The sequence below is a fragment of the Saimiri boliviensis genome, chromosome 1 (genome assembly GCF_048565385.1).
Source record: "Saimiri boliviensis isolate mSaiBol1 chromosome 1, mSaiBol1.pri, whole genome shotgun sequence".
Lineage (NCBI taxonomy): Eukaryota > Metazoa > Chordata > Mammalia > Primates > Cebidae > Saimiri > Saimiri boliviensis.
In genome coordinates, this window is record NC_133449.1 from 209,162,152 (window position 1) to 209,175,904 (window position 13,753).

Consider the following 13,753-nt stretch of genomic DNA (forward strand, 5'->3'; position numbering starts at 1 on the left):
CAGCTTTCTCTGCTTACTTCATACTGATGTGTCTTACTTCTCTCCACTTTCCCTTCACTATATTTTATGTCTTAGTTCTAGTGATCTACATATGCGTATATCTTTATCTCCATCTTTCCATTGTTACTTCCTCCCTCTACTAAGCTTCTTTCTGAGGAAAATGGAAAATCTTTCTCTTCTTTTTCCACAAAAGTCATCCATATGCCCTTATCTTTCTCTTTTAAACCAGCTTTTCCCAGAAAACATTCTTGAAATGTCAAATTGTGTTGTTGAGTAGCTTGGCTTAATTCTGAATATGAAAATATTATTTTGTCTTTTTTATAATAGCCACCCTAACAGCTGTGAGGTGATTTTCCACTGTGGTTAGGATTTGCATTTTCATAATGAATAGTGATGTTGAACACTTTTCACATACCTGTTGGTCATTGTATGTGTTCTTTGGAAAATTTTTTACTCAGGTTATTTGCTCATTTTTAATCGGATTGTTTGTTTTCTTATTATTGGATTGAGTTCCTCATATATTTTGAATATTAATACTTTATCTGATATATGGTTTGCAAATATTTTATCCCATTCTGCAGGCTGAATCTTCACTCTGCCACTGTTTCATTTGCTGTGCAGAAGCTTTTAGTTTGGTGCAAGTCTAGTTGTCTATTTTTGCTTTTGCTGCTTGTGCTTTTGACAATTCTTTTTGAACTTTGAATCTTTGAATAATTCCAAGGAAGAAGCAAGATTCTGATTCTTTTGCAGAGGTTCTGTGGAGGTGAAAATATTCAGGTGTGGCTGCAAGTACTCAATGCTGGTAGTAGCAGTGGCAGAATCATGGACATATCTTACTGTGGAGGGATTTTGGTTGCTCTCATCTTGTTGAGATGAGAGTCTTTGTAAGCTTCCCAGTATTCTCCTTGAACATCCAAAGCTCCTTAAATACCTTCCAATAAATAACTTTGTGACAAATTCTTCTGTTGCTACCATTAGTCTTACTGCTATTGTTAACAACTGAAATCTTGACTGCACAGTCATTTCTCACAACATTCTAAAATAGGTAGGCATGCTAAAGGGCTCCATCTTAGTGACTGCAACGAAAGTTCCAGACTTGTTACTGAAATTTTGAGTTTTGATCTCAGAATCTGATAATATTTATTCTCCCAATCCAGGAAGAAGAAGTGTAATTTTAAAATAATACCAGTGTCTGTAGTATAATATACTTTTGATAAGACCATGAAGAAATAGATATCAATGGGTAATAATCAATTAAGCCTACTTCAAACCACTTTTCATGAACACCTATTCATGTTTGGCATTGGGCTTAAAATGACCAATCAAGTGTTATACTATTCCTCACAAAGTTTAGAGTCCAGAATAGTGTCACAGACATAGATATAGATCATAGCACTCATAATACAATGTAAAAAGAGAGATACTGCATAGCTACTGCTGAGGGTGCAAAGTTCAGGGATAAAGTGGAAAAACAAACAGCAATATTTTCTCTTGTCCTAATTTGAAACAGTGAAGGATGCTGAAAGAGGTGATAATAACCTTTACACAAAGAGGAGTGCTTGAAGGCAGAAATAGTAAATTGTGGAGCAGAAAGGAAAAAAAAAGAACGAACAATAAGAGAATGTGAATCTGTACTTTTATAGCTTTTGTTTGCGATGATAAAACCAGCATGTTCAGTGCCTATCAGATGCGACATACAGCAGACCAAGATGCTTGCAGTCACTGGGAAGGACCGTGTATGCAGGATGCAGGCATAAAGGAGACATTTAAAAAGGTCCACAGCACCACACTGGATGGTCTCTCAAGTGTCTTAGCTTTAGCATCATTTTTCTACTTGCCATGAGCATAATTTCTCAATACTATAATCTTCATTATGTAAGCACTGCTGTTAGCTATTAGCTATCATGCAGAGAGAAAGAGGAGTCCAGCTCAGGTGTAACAGACAGGCTGCCTTTCAGCAAGGCTAGAGGGAGCCTCTTCTATTGGTTTGTTTATTTGTCTGTTTACAGGAGACAGTGCTGACTGCCAAATACATTTTAAGGATAAAAGCTGAAGCAGAAGAAATGCAAACATTAAATCTACAAAAGTGATTATCAGATTTCTTAAAGCTGTGATCACACTCATAATCTCTATTGACATTTACTCCCCCCTTTTCTCATGTTTAAAAATATTTTCTTCTCAAACAGTTTCTCCATATTTCAAAATTTTAGGTAACATGTGTGAAGTTCTTTTGAAGCCACAGGAAAACATATGTACATATACATACATATGTGTGTGTATACATGCTTATATATAAAACATATATATACACATATACATGTAAGTTATATATATTTGTACATATGTTTTCCTGTGGCTTCAAAATGTTGCCCAGAATTTAAATTATATATAGAGAGATAGATAGATAGATATGTGTGTGTATATATGTACATATACAGTATAAACATATATACTAATGGTGAATATGTAAATTTTGTATGTGTGTGTATTATATACACATATATATATAATTTACATATCCATCATTACTATGTATAGTAATGTACACACATATAAATAATATACACACATAAATAATTAGTAATAAACACACATATATATTATATATATACTGTGTGTAATATTGTGTAATACACATGTATTTATGTGTATATATACATAAATTATAATTATGTATATATGTGTGCATGTATAATACTATGTATGTATATATACTATGTATACATATAATATATAATTCATATGCATATATTATACATGTAATATTAATACCTAAAATATATGCATTATTTATATGTAATACCTATATATGTGTGTATAGTATACACACATATATACATAATTTACATAGACACCATTGCTATATAGAATATATACACACACATACACACACACACACACAAATATATAGTAATAGTGTGAATAAACCATCTTACTTGAGACCTTGAGCTATAACTCAAAATTTTCAGTGGACTGGTTTGAAGTTTACCTGGGGTTAACTGACTTCATTTTAGTAGGTAGCACAACTTAATGACTAAGAATAGAGACAATTTTTAAAGAACATTATAAATGAACTAGAAATTTGAAATTCTCTAGAAACATCAAATTACATAAGTGCAATAGTAATAAACTTACTAAAGCCATTATATGATCTTATGTACCATACAATTATTAAATTACATGGTTAAAGATTCCTAAAGTAATACTTTGTTAGGTTGGTTTGAATTATGGCACATGCTCTAGAAGAGCAAATTGATATTTATTTTAAATTAGTAAAGATTTTACTTTTTCCTAACAATTGTTGCTAACCTCACAGAGGCATGAATTAATAATATTTTATTATAACTTCAAAACTTTTTATTTTCTTAGCTATTCCTAAAAAACTTCCTAGAACATATTCAAGCTATTTATAAGCCTTGAACTATCTGATTGTTATCTTGTCACAGTAAAATTAGACTATGTGTGGAAGAGACAAACAACATATTTTTTTAGTTCCATCTATCAGCTAAATTAGCAGGGCACACCTGATATCTAATATAATATTTTAATAATTTTTATCAGTTGTACTAGATGTGAAGCAGAAATAACCACTTAATTTTTAAAGTGAAGATTGAACTTTAACACTGTCAGAAAAAAATATCTTGTTTTGGCCTGTAGAATGGTCATATTTGCTCTGTAAGACACAGATGGTAAGAAAATAAGAAAAAATAGAGTGTCATCTTGAGAAGTCCTTTTTTGACCAAGACCAGAGGGTAAATTCATTTAGAGTACAACTGTAAATTTTTTTTAACATTGATTTTTAGCACACAAAAAATTAAAATGTAATTACCCTCACATGATTTATTTCTTTGTGTTTAATTTGTTTTGTTCTTGTGAAAATGAGTCAGATTCAAGAGAGACCTGCAGCTGAAATCCCTACCTGGGGACTCTCAGCCACACTGATGAGTACAGGTTGTAGCTCCAGTCTCCAAATAAATCAGGTAAAAGCAAATCACTCCACTACTGTCAATGCTCTGGATATTTCTTTATTTGCTATACTCTCAGAGCACTTGAAATCATCCCTTAACTTTAGTCTCAAAAGCCTGAAATATAAAGATGTTTGTATTAGATTTAAATTGCTGCCTTAAAAACTGCTACAAACTTAGTGACATAAGCCTATGCAAACTTATAATCTTACAAATCTGAAGGTCAGAAGTTAAAAATGAATTTTACAGGAATAACATCAATGTGTTAGCAGAGTTGCATTTCTTCTAGAGACTCTAGCAGAGAATCCTTGCCTTTTACAGCTTCTAAAGGGCACTGCAGTTTTTGGCTGGTGGCCCTTTTCTCCATCTTCAGAGCCAGCAGCATAATATCTCCAAACCTCTCTCTCTCACACACTTTTTTCATTCTTATACACACAAAATAATGTGTCTACAAAACTTTTTTCACTCTGCCTCTGTAGCTTTTGTGATTACATTGGGCCTATACAGATAATCTAGGAGGGATAATCGATAGTAATCAATAGCAACTAGTGAATGGTAAGAAGTTATTTAAATTTTCTTTTGGTGATATCAAATATGTTCCATTATATATTCCATAGAGGAGATAATACGTATTTTCTTCTCTAAGAATTGCCTTTTTATATTATTTCCCCATTTTCCTAATAATAATGTCTATTTGTTTGTTTTCAATTTGTATGAACATTTTGAATACTAAGGAAAGTAATCCTTGCAGTGTCAGGTGCATTGCAATATTTTCCCAGTCTATGAGTTGTCTTTTGATATTATCCCTGAAAGATTTCCTGCTAAATATTTTATTCATTCATCTATTCTTTCATTCAGAATTCACTCACTCAATGAAGGAGAAGGAAGGAAGTAACGTTCTAAAGAGCATATGTGGAAAGAAGGTGAAGATAAGTAAAGAGTTAGTTAAATATAAAAACATGTAAAATCTCATTTCATTCTACAAGAGTCTAAAAGTGTAGACAAAAGCTTTTCAATTTTGCAGCTTAATAAATGGAGGCTCAGTTTAAGTAATGTCACTGAGATTTAAAACAATATCTTAATGGCTTAAAAAGCTCTATTATTAAACTATGCTACCAAATGTGATATTACTGCAAATCTGTTCAATGTTAGGCAAGTGACCCTTTTATCCTACATAATCCAATTGAGTTGGCCTGTCATGTTTTATGAATAGTAAAAGAATTAGCCTTAAAAATATATGTATTATGAAGTAAGCAACCTCATATTTCAAATAAAAAAGACACACTCACACACAGGTTTTCTGACCTTTGTTTTAACACAGATATTAAGTGACTACAAACACACAAAATATTGAGTATGCAAACATGTTATCTGAAAATGACTCAAAAATCTATTAAATTAAATTAAATTTACATATTATTGCAGGATTATATATCAAATGTTCTTTTGTCATTGCAGGATAAAATACTCTGAACATAATTTTACCAAGAATTGTGTCATAAACAAATTCATCTGAGAGAAGTCATTTTTGCATTATGTACCTATTTAAAAGTATGTATTAATAAATGTGCTTACCAATATGGTAAAGAAATTACAATGTGAAACCACTTTTCTTTTTAGAAAAAAAGTGAATATAAACAAGGAAATATACTAATTCATATTTCAACCTAGGTCTTACATCCAGATTATGTATTAGTACAACTGGGAAATTGGTTAAGTAAACCAGAGTTCTATTTGTAGGAGGTCCTGGAAGCCACTCATCTTGTTTGTTCTTTCCCACAATTCCTTGTGATGTTAAACTCAAGTAGCTTCATCTTGAAATGCATATTAACTGTTTATCATTATTTGAATCACTTTCTTAAATCCTACCAATGGTTTCTGAATTTCCCAAATAAACTATTACACTCAAACCCCTGGGGAATCCCAATCTAAGATACTTGGTACAAGAAATTTCCTATAATTCTGAACCTTAGGATAATGTTATAAAATAGAGGCACAAATCGGTAAGATGGCAACAGGAATCCCATAGCTGATTGTAAGTTGGGTGTGGAAAGATATCACTGGCATGCTATAGTATCATTATTACTGTGGTGAACTGAGATGTGATGTAGTTAAAAAGGGAAACACTGATTTATGTAATATCTCCAGTATTGAGGCAAAATGAAGACAACAGTGACCTCAATGATTGCAGAACTGAATGGTTATTAAAGAATTACAGTAGCAAGTGCAACCTAGTGAATGCTAAATCTGGGCATGGTGTAAAAGCCAAAAAGCCTATAAAGAGACTCATGATTTACAGTGGGAAGGTAGATTAGGCAGAAAATGAGCCCAAATTATTACAGTACTAGAATTACAAAGTAGTCTTAATCTAAGACTCAGCAAGTCTCCTAGGCTAAATTCAGGGTCCTAGCATGGGATTAGTGAGACACTGAGAGTTGGGAAGGATATCTTCTGTTCTATTCAACCCTATGACCATGCAGAGCTGTCCCATACCCTTTATAGAAGATTTTAGCCTCTCTTTACCTAGATACTATGGAGGAAAGAACTCTGAAACTTCATGACAAGTGTGTTTTGTAAGGATTTCCTCAAGATATCCCTAAAGTGAACTAAGTTAGTTTACATAAGTAACAGTACCCAAGTACTAGTACACTGATGAACAGGAATACAAAGTGTTTTTAAGGACAGTTAAATTAAGAATCTGAGCTGAAACTAATATTGGAGTCTCAATGATTGCAAAATAATGGAATCTCAGTGGTTTGAGTTTCAATAATTGAAGAACGTTGGAGTCTAATCATCATAGTTCTCCTATCCACATAACAGCAGACAGAGACTAAAAACTAAGTGGAATAATGGCACAAGTATAACTCAAAGTAGATTTCACACCCATGAATGCACCCTGTGGTCATTTTATCAGACTCTGAGCACATAATTTAGGTATATATACTTAGTAACTGCTGAATCCTTGTTTTGTTTCCTGACTGTTGAATAAGGGCTTTAATTACAAGAAATGCCAAGAGGAAGACTATGAAGCCACCATCTCACCTACTGAGATAAAAATCCAGAAGGAATTGTAAATCCCAAGTAAAATAAAGAAGACTAATTCCAAGATTATGTTGGCGGGGCCCATCTTATCCTTTTTCAAAAAACCCACAAATCTTGTGTCCACAAAATATCAGATGAATTTGGCAGAACACAGTGGAGCATGAAGTTAAACAGTGGTAGCCCAATATCAGCTACTGGGAGGAATGTCATATCTTTAATAGAATGTATGTTTGCAAAAAAAAAAAATCCCATTATTTTAATAATCACCTGGTATCTCATGGTGTATATGTACCACATTTTCTAATTCACTGTTGATGGGAATCTAGGTTGATTTCATGTCTTTGCTATTACCAACAATACCATAATGAATATATACATACACATATCTTTACAGTTGAATGATTCATATTGCTTTTGGTATGCACACAGTATTGAGATTTCTAGGTCAAATGGTTGTTTTGTTTTCAGTTCTTTCAGAAATCTCCAAACTGTTTTCCACAGTGGCTGAATTATTTTATATCCCACCAGCAGTGTATGACTTCCCTTTTCTCTGCAACCTAGACTGCATCCGTTATTTTTTGAATTTTTAATAATGACCATTCTGATAGATGTGAAATGGTATCTCACCGTAGTTTTGATTTGCATTTCTTCTCTAATGATTAGTGATATTGAGCATTTTTTCATATGCTTATTGACCATCTGTATGTCTTCTTTCGAAAAATATTTGTTCATGTCATTTGCCCATGTTTCAGTGGTGGTGTTTGGTTTGGGTATGTCAATTTGCTTAAGTTCCTTATAGATTCTGAATGTTAGACCTTTGTTGGATGCATAGTTTGTAAATATCAATGCGCTGTTGAATTAGGTTTTCTCCAATCCTGTAGATTGTCTGTTTAATAGTTTCCTTTGCTGTGCACAATCTCCTTAGTTTAATTAGGTATCATTTGTCAATGCTTTTGTTCCAATTGGTTTTCACATCTTTATCGTGAGATCTTAGGCAGGATCTATGTCCAAAATGGTAATTCCTAACTTTTCTTCTAGGGTTTACCCATTTTCTGTTTTACATTTAAATCTTTAATCCATCTTGAGTTGATTTTTGTATAACGTGAAAGGTAGGAGTCAGTTTTAGTCTTCTACAAGTGTCCAGCAGCTATCCCAGCACCATTAATGAATAAGGAGTCTTTTTCCCATTGCTTGTTTTTGTTGACTCTGTCAAAGATCACATGATTTTAGGTGTGAGACTTCTGGGAAATCTAACCTGCTCCATTGGTATATGTGTATGTTTTTGTGCCAGTACCATGCTGTTTTGTTTTCTGTAGCTCTGTAATACAGTTTGCAGTTGGGTAATGTAAAGCCCCTGGCTGTGTTCTTTGTGCTTAGAATCACTTTGGCTATTTGGACTCTTTTGGTTCTACATAAATTTTAGAATAGTTTTTTTTTTCTTCTAATTTTGGGAAAATGTCATTGGTAGTTTGATAGGAATGGCATTGAATCTGTAAATTGCTTTGGGAAGTATGGTCATTTTAATGATACTGATACTTCTTATAAATTAGCATGGAACATTTTTCCATTTGTTTATGTCATCTCTGATTTCTTTCAGCAGTGTTTTATAATCCTTATTACAGAGAATTTTCAACTCTTTGGTTAGCTGTATTACTAGGTCTATCTTTTGTGGTTACTGTGAAAGGGATTGCATTCTTGATTTGGCTCTTAGCTTAGATATTATCGGTGTATAAAAATCCTAATGATTCTTTATGTTAATTTTGTGTCCTGAATCTTTGCTGAAGTTGTTTATTGGATTTAGGAGTTTTGGAACTTAGACTATGGATTTTCTGGGTATAGAATCCTATTATCTGCAAAGAGAGGTAGTTTGACTTCCTCTCTTCCTATTTCAGTGTCCTGTATTTCTTTTTATTTTATTTATTTATTTATTTACTTTTTTTTGAGACAGAATCTTACTCTGTTGCCAGGTGCTAGGTTGGCGTGGAGTGGCACAGTCTCGGCTCACTGCAACCTCTGCCTCCCAGGTTCAAGCAATTCTCCTGCCTCAGCCTCCCAAGTAGCTGGGACTACGGGCGCATGCCACCACGCCCAGCTATTTTTTGTATTTTTAGCAGAGACGGGGTTTCACTATGTTGGCCAGGATGGTCTCGATCTCTTGACCTCGTGATCTGCCTGCCTCGGCCTCCCAAAATGCTGGGATTACAGGCTTGATCCACTGTGCCTGGCCCTCAGTGTCCTGTATTTCTTTCGCTTGCCTGATTGCTCTGGCCAGAACTTCTAGTACTATGTTGAATAGGAGTTGGAAGAGTCGGCATTCTTGTCATGTCCTGGTTTTCAAGGGGAAGGCTTCCTAGATTTATCCATTCAATATGATGTTGGCTGGGGTGTTATCATACATGACTCATTAATTTCAGGTCTGTTCCTTCAATGCATAGTTTGTTGAGGGTATTTAACATGAAAGGATGTTGAATTTTATCAAAAGCCTTTTCTGCATCTATTGAGATGATCATGTGATTTTTGTTTCTAGTTCTGTTTGTATGATGAATCACATTTATTGATTTGCATATGTTAATATAACCTTGTACCTAATAAATAAAGCCTACTGATCATGAAGGATTAACTTTTTGATGTGCTGCTGGATTTAGTTTGCTACTATTTGATTGAGGACTTTGGCATCTATGTTCATCAGAGATATTTGGCTTGAAGTTTTCTTTTTGTATGGTTTCTCTGCCAGATTTGGTATCAGAATGATGCTGGTCTCTATGAGTTAGGAAAGAGCCCATCCTTCTCAATTTTTTTTGAATAGTTTCAGTAGGATGGGTAGCAGCTCTTCTTTATATATCTGGTAGAATTCAGCTGTGAATTTATCTAGTCCAGGACTCTTTTGCTAATCCCATATTTCTAAGAGTGTTTGTTTATTATTGTTTGTTCCTTTTTCTTTATATTCTTCTGTCTGAATTCAGAAAACCAATCGTCCTGCTCTGCAATGCCTTCCTAAACTTGGTCTTACTGCTGATAATACTTCCAATTGTATTGTGAAATTATTGTAGTGAGTTTTTCAGCTCTGTCAGTTCCATTTGTTTCTTTCTTAAAATGTCTATTTTGACTTTCAGGCCTTGTGTCATTTTGCTGGATTCCATAGATTTCTTGGTTTGGGTTTTGACCTTCCCCTGAATCTCGTTGATCTTTGTTCCTATCTAGATTCTGAATTCTACCTCTGTCATTTCAGTCATGTGAGCCTAGTTAAGAATAATTTTTGGTGAACTAGTGTGGTCAGTTGGTGGTAGAAAGACTCTCTGGTTTTTGAATTGCCAGAGTTTTTGCACTGGTTCTTTCTCATCTTAGTGGGCTGATATTCCTTTAATCTTTAAAAGAGCTATCTTTTTGATGGGACATTTTGCTTTTATCTTCTTGGTGCCCTTGTGGATTTGATTGTGGTATAATGTGGGTTCAGTCAACTGGCTTCATGTCTTCATCTTCATGTCTGGAAGATTTCATGGGGCCGAGGGTCAGTTCAGCACTCCTTGGCTGCATGCTCTAAATCTAGGGGGCTTGTACCAGACAAGTTGCCTTGTTGTTAACCTCGAGGTTAAGCACCTACTGCACTGGAGGGGCCAATGTGTTTTCAGTCCACTGGCAACAACATTCCTGAAAAGTATCCTTAATACTTTAAAAAGATATATGTATGTTCAAAAAGTGAGAGACAAAATCTAAAAATTCAGAAACCTGCTATTGGTGAAGATTTTAGTTATCCATTTGTTTGAGGAATGTCAAGACATCATCTCTGAAGTGTAAAGCATATTACTATACTGTGTACCTCCCGTCACTAGGAAAGAACTCATCGGTTGACCCAGGAGATCCCAATTAGCCCTGTTGCTTTCACTTTAAGCTGGCAGATGCTGTTATAATCTCTAAACATTCAGAAAATAGATATTTAATTTAGAAAAATAATTTTAAATTCTCAAAATAAAAATTTAAATATTACTCAAACAGCTATGTCTTGAGAAAACAAGACAAAACAATTAAAATCTCTACCATTCATAAAAAAGATATTTAATTTAGAGAAAATAATTTTAAATTCTCAAATAAAAAATTTAAATATTGATCAAACAGATGTATCTTGATTGGTGTAAATATGTTTATTGGAGCCATAAAAAAGAAAATATTAGGAGTTAAGAGAGACTCTTGAGAGTTAGAACAGAAAATCTACCAGAAATGAATAAAAGGAATTACAAAACACAAGTAAGGAGTCAGCTCAAGTCACAAATATCAATATGTATTTACTTTAGCCAGGAAGTTACATTATTCCCTCAATAACCCTCAGTGGACACATAGGAGGAGAGAAGACATTATTCATATAATAAAGATTATTCATACTGGTTATCAGCAACATACACTGGAGATGGACACTAAGGAAATGTGGGAAGGTTAAAGAGTGGAGTGGGAATGATTTTAATTAAATTTAACTGTATATCAAATTACTATCATAACCACACAGGAAAAAAATTCAAGTGGTTTTTAAGCACAATTCTGACTATACATTATTAGTGAATTATTCCTTAAGAATAAAATATAATTTCAAAGAAATCTTATAAATCTTACATTTCTCTCAGTAGCTTTATTGTTAATGAAAGTATTGGAAAGTAAATAGAAATGTATATGCAGTGTAATTTTATAACAATTGTATATTCAAATTGCTGGCCAAACCAAATAAACAAACATATTCTTTTTTGTACATTTTATGTTTTCTTGTTTTAAGACAGAGTCTCACCCTGTCACCCAAGCTGGAGGGTAGTGGCATGATCATGGCTCAATGAAGCCTCAAATTCCTGAGTTCAAACAATGTTCCTGCATCAGCCTTCCAAGTAGCTAGGACTATAGGTACACACCACTACACCTGGCTAATTAAAAAATCATTGTAAAGATGGATTCTCCCAATGTTGCTTGGGCTGATTTTGGAATCCTGGGATCAACCAATCATCTTACCTCAGTCTCCCAAAATGCCGTGATTATAGGCATGAGTCACTGCACCCAGTCATATTATTGTTAATAGTTACTAAGATTTTTCATGTCAAGTGAAAAAAGGTGCAATTATAAAATCAAAGAATTTAAGAAGAAAGTCTGTAACCATCTAGTAGTAGTGAGTACTCCTATAACTTACATACCCAAAGTTTGGTCTCCATATGGTCTACTAAAATAAACTTTGGACACATTCCAAAAGTATATCAAAGAAAACACAACATAAACCTGGAATTTCTGCTGTATAAGAAAACCAGGGAGCCTAATGGAGAAGGTTATCAAAAGGACACAAAATCAGCTTACAAAGGTTCCTGCTGGCCACATTTTGGATAATCAAAGCATCATAAGTGACAAGATGAAACAATGATACACAAAAATCTATGAATCCATAGTATCACTAAAAAATGATAAAAATATTTACATTTATACAACAGAATAGATTGCAAACATAAACATATTACTATATAAATGTTCAATAAATGCAAATCATTGTATTGCCTATATTCAGAAAATAAGTGATTTCTAAGATACATTAATCAATTTCCTGGTAAATATGAGAGGTTTCACTTGTAATAATTTTTACTTTGCCACAAAATGGAAGGTCATAAACTTTAATATGTACATTACACAATGTTTAACACTTAATTACAGGATAAATTCAAAATTACTTGTATATTTCCTACTGGTACAAATCCTGGTTTCTAAAAACTCATTACTATAGGAAGATAAACATATATGAATTGCGAAATATTTTCAATGAAAATTATATACTCTTAAATAAAAATATATTTAACATATGTATTAATATTTATAATACTATTATAAAGTCTTTTTTATAATTATAACAACTTGAATTATTTAATGTAAAAATAAGAAAAATCAATATTTTTATCACAATAGAGATACAATTTTTAAAAATGAATATGTCATACATCTGTCAATAGCAAATCTAGAAAGAAATTCTCAAAGAAGATTCTTCGATCTTGCAATTGTTTATTTCTAATAAATACAAGCAGAGATCTATCAATTCACAGGATAATTAAAAATCTCCTTTATTCAGGAGGATAAATATGAAGAGATCATTAATTCAGGGCACTGACAAAAGAGAGCAAATGTCCACAGTTTTTATTTAGCTGTAAAAGTCACAATAGTAGTCTTTAAATAATTTATGTGACTGGGTTGTCACTTAGGGAGCTGCAAATATGCCATTTACTATCCTTACTAAGAATCTGCATAGTTTCTCCATGAGAATTATTTGACTTCCAGTGAGAATTGTCTTTCTTTTTTTAAATAACTTTGTGCTTTCTGCTTATGAGAGTTTGATAAAATTCCTGTTTCTGTAAGTTCTCATAAAACCAAATGCATATATGTGTAAATTCATGACATCTCATTATTCAAAAGTTATTACTGTTGCTTCTCCATGTATTTAGAGTCTGATTAGCAAAAACAGAAGAGATGACAGAAAGAGTTTCTTTGTTATGGTTATCTGCCAAATGAAAGCAAATACTTGGTAATTCTAAATATATGTGGCAAAGGGAACAGGAGATAGGGATAATTCAAAGCATTTCCCTTCGGAATTTAGATATAATGCTGCATGTAATAACATTTCAGTTCTAAAGGTATGTGGAAAGCCTTCACAGGTAAAACATAAAAAAAAGTAATCCAGTAATCCAAACCTATCAGTCTGTGACATGCTTCAGAATGCAAAGAACAACGTTTAAGGGTGT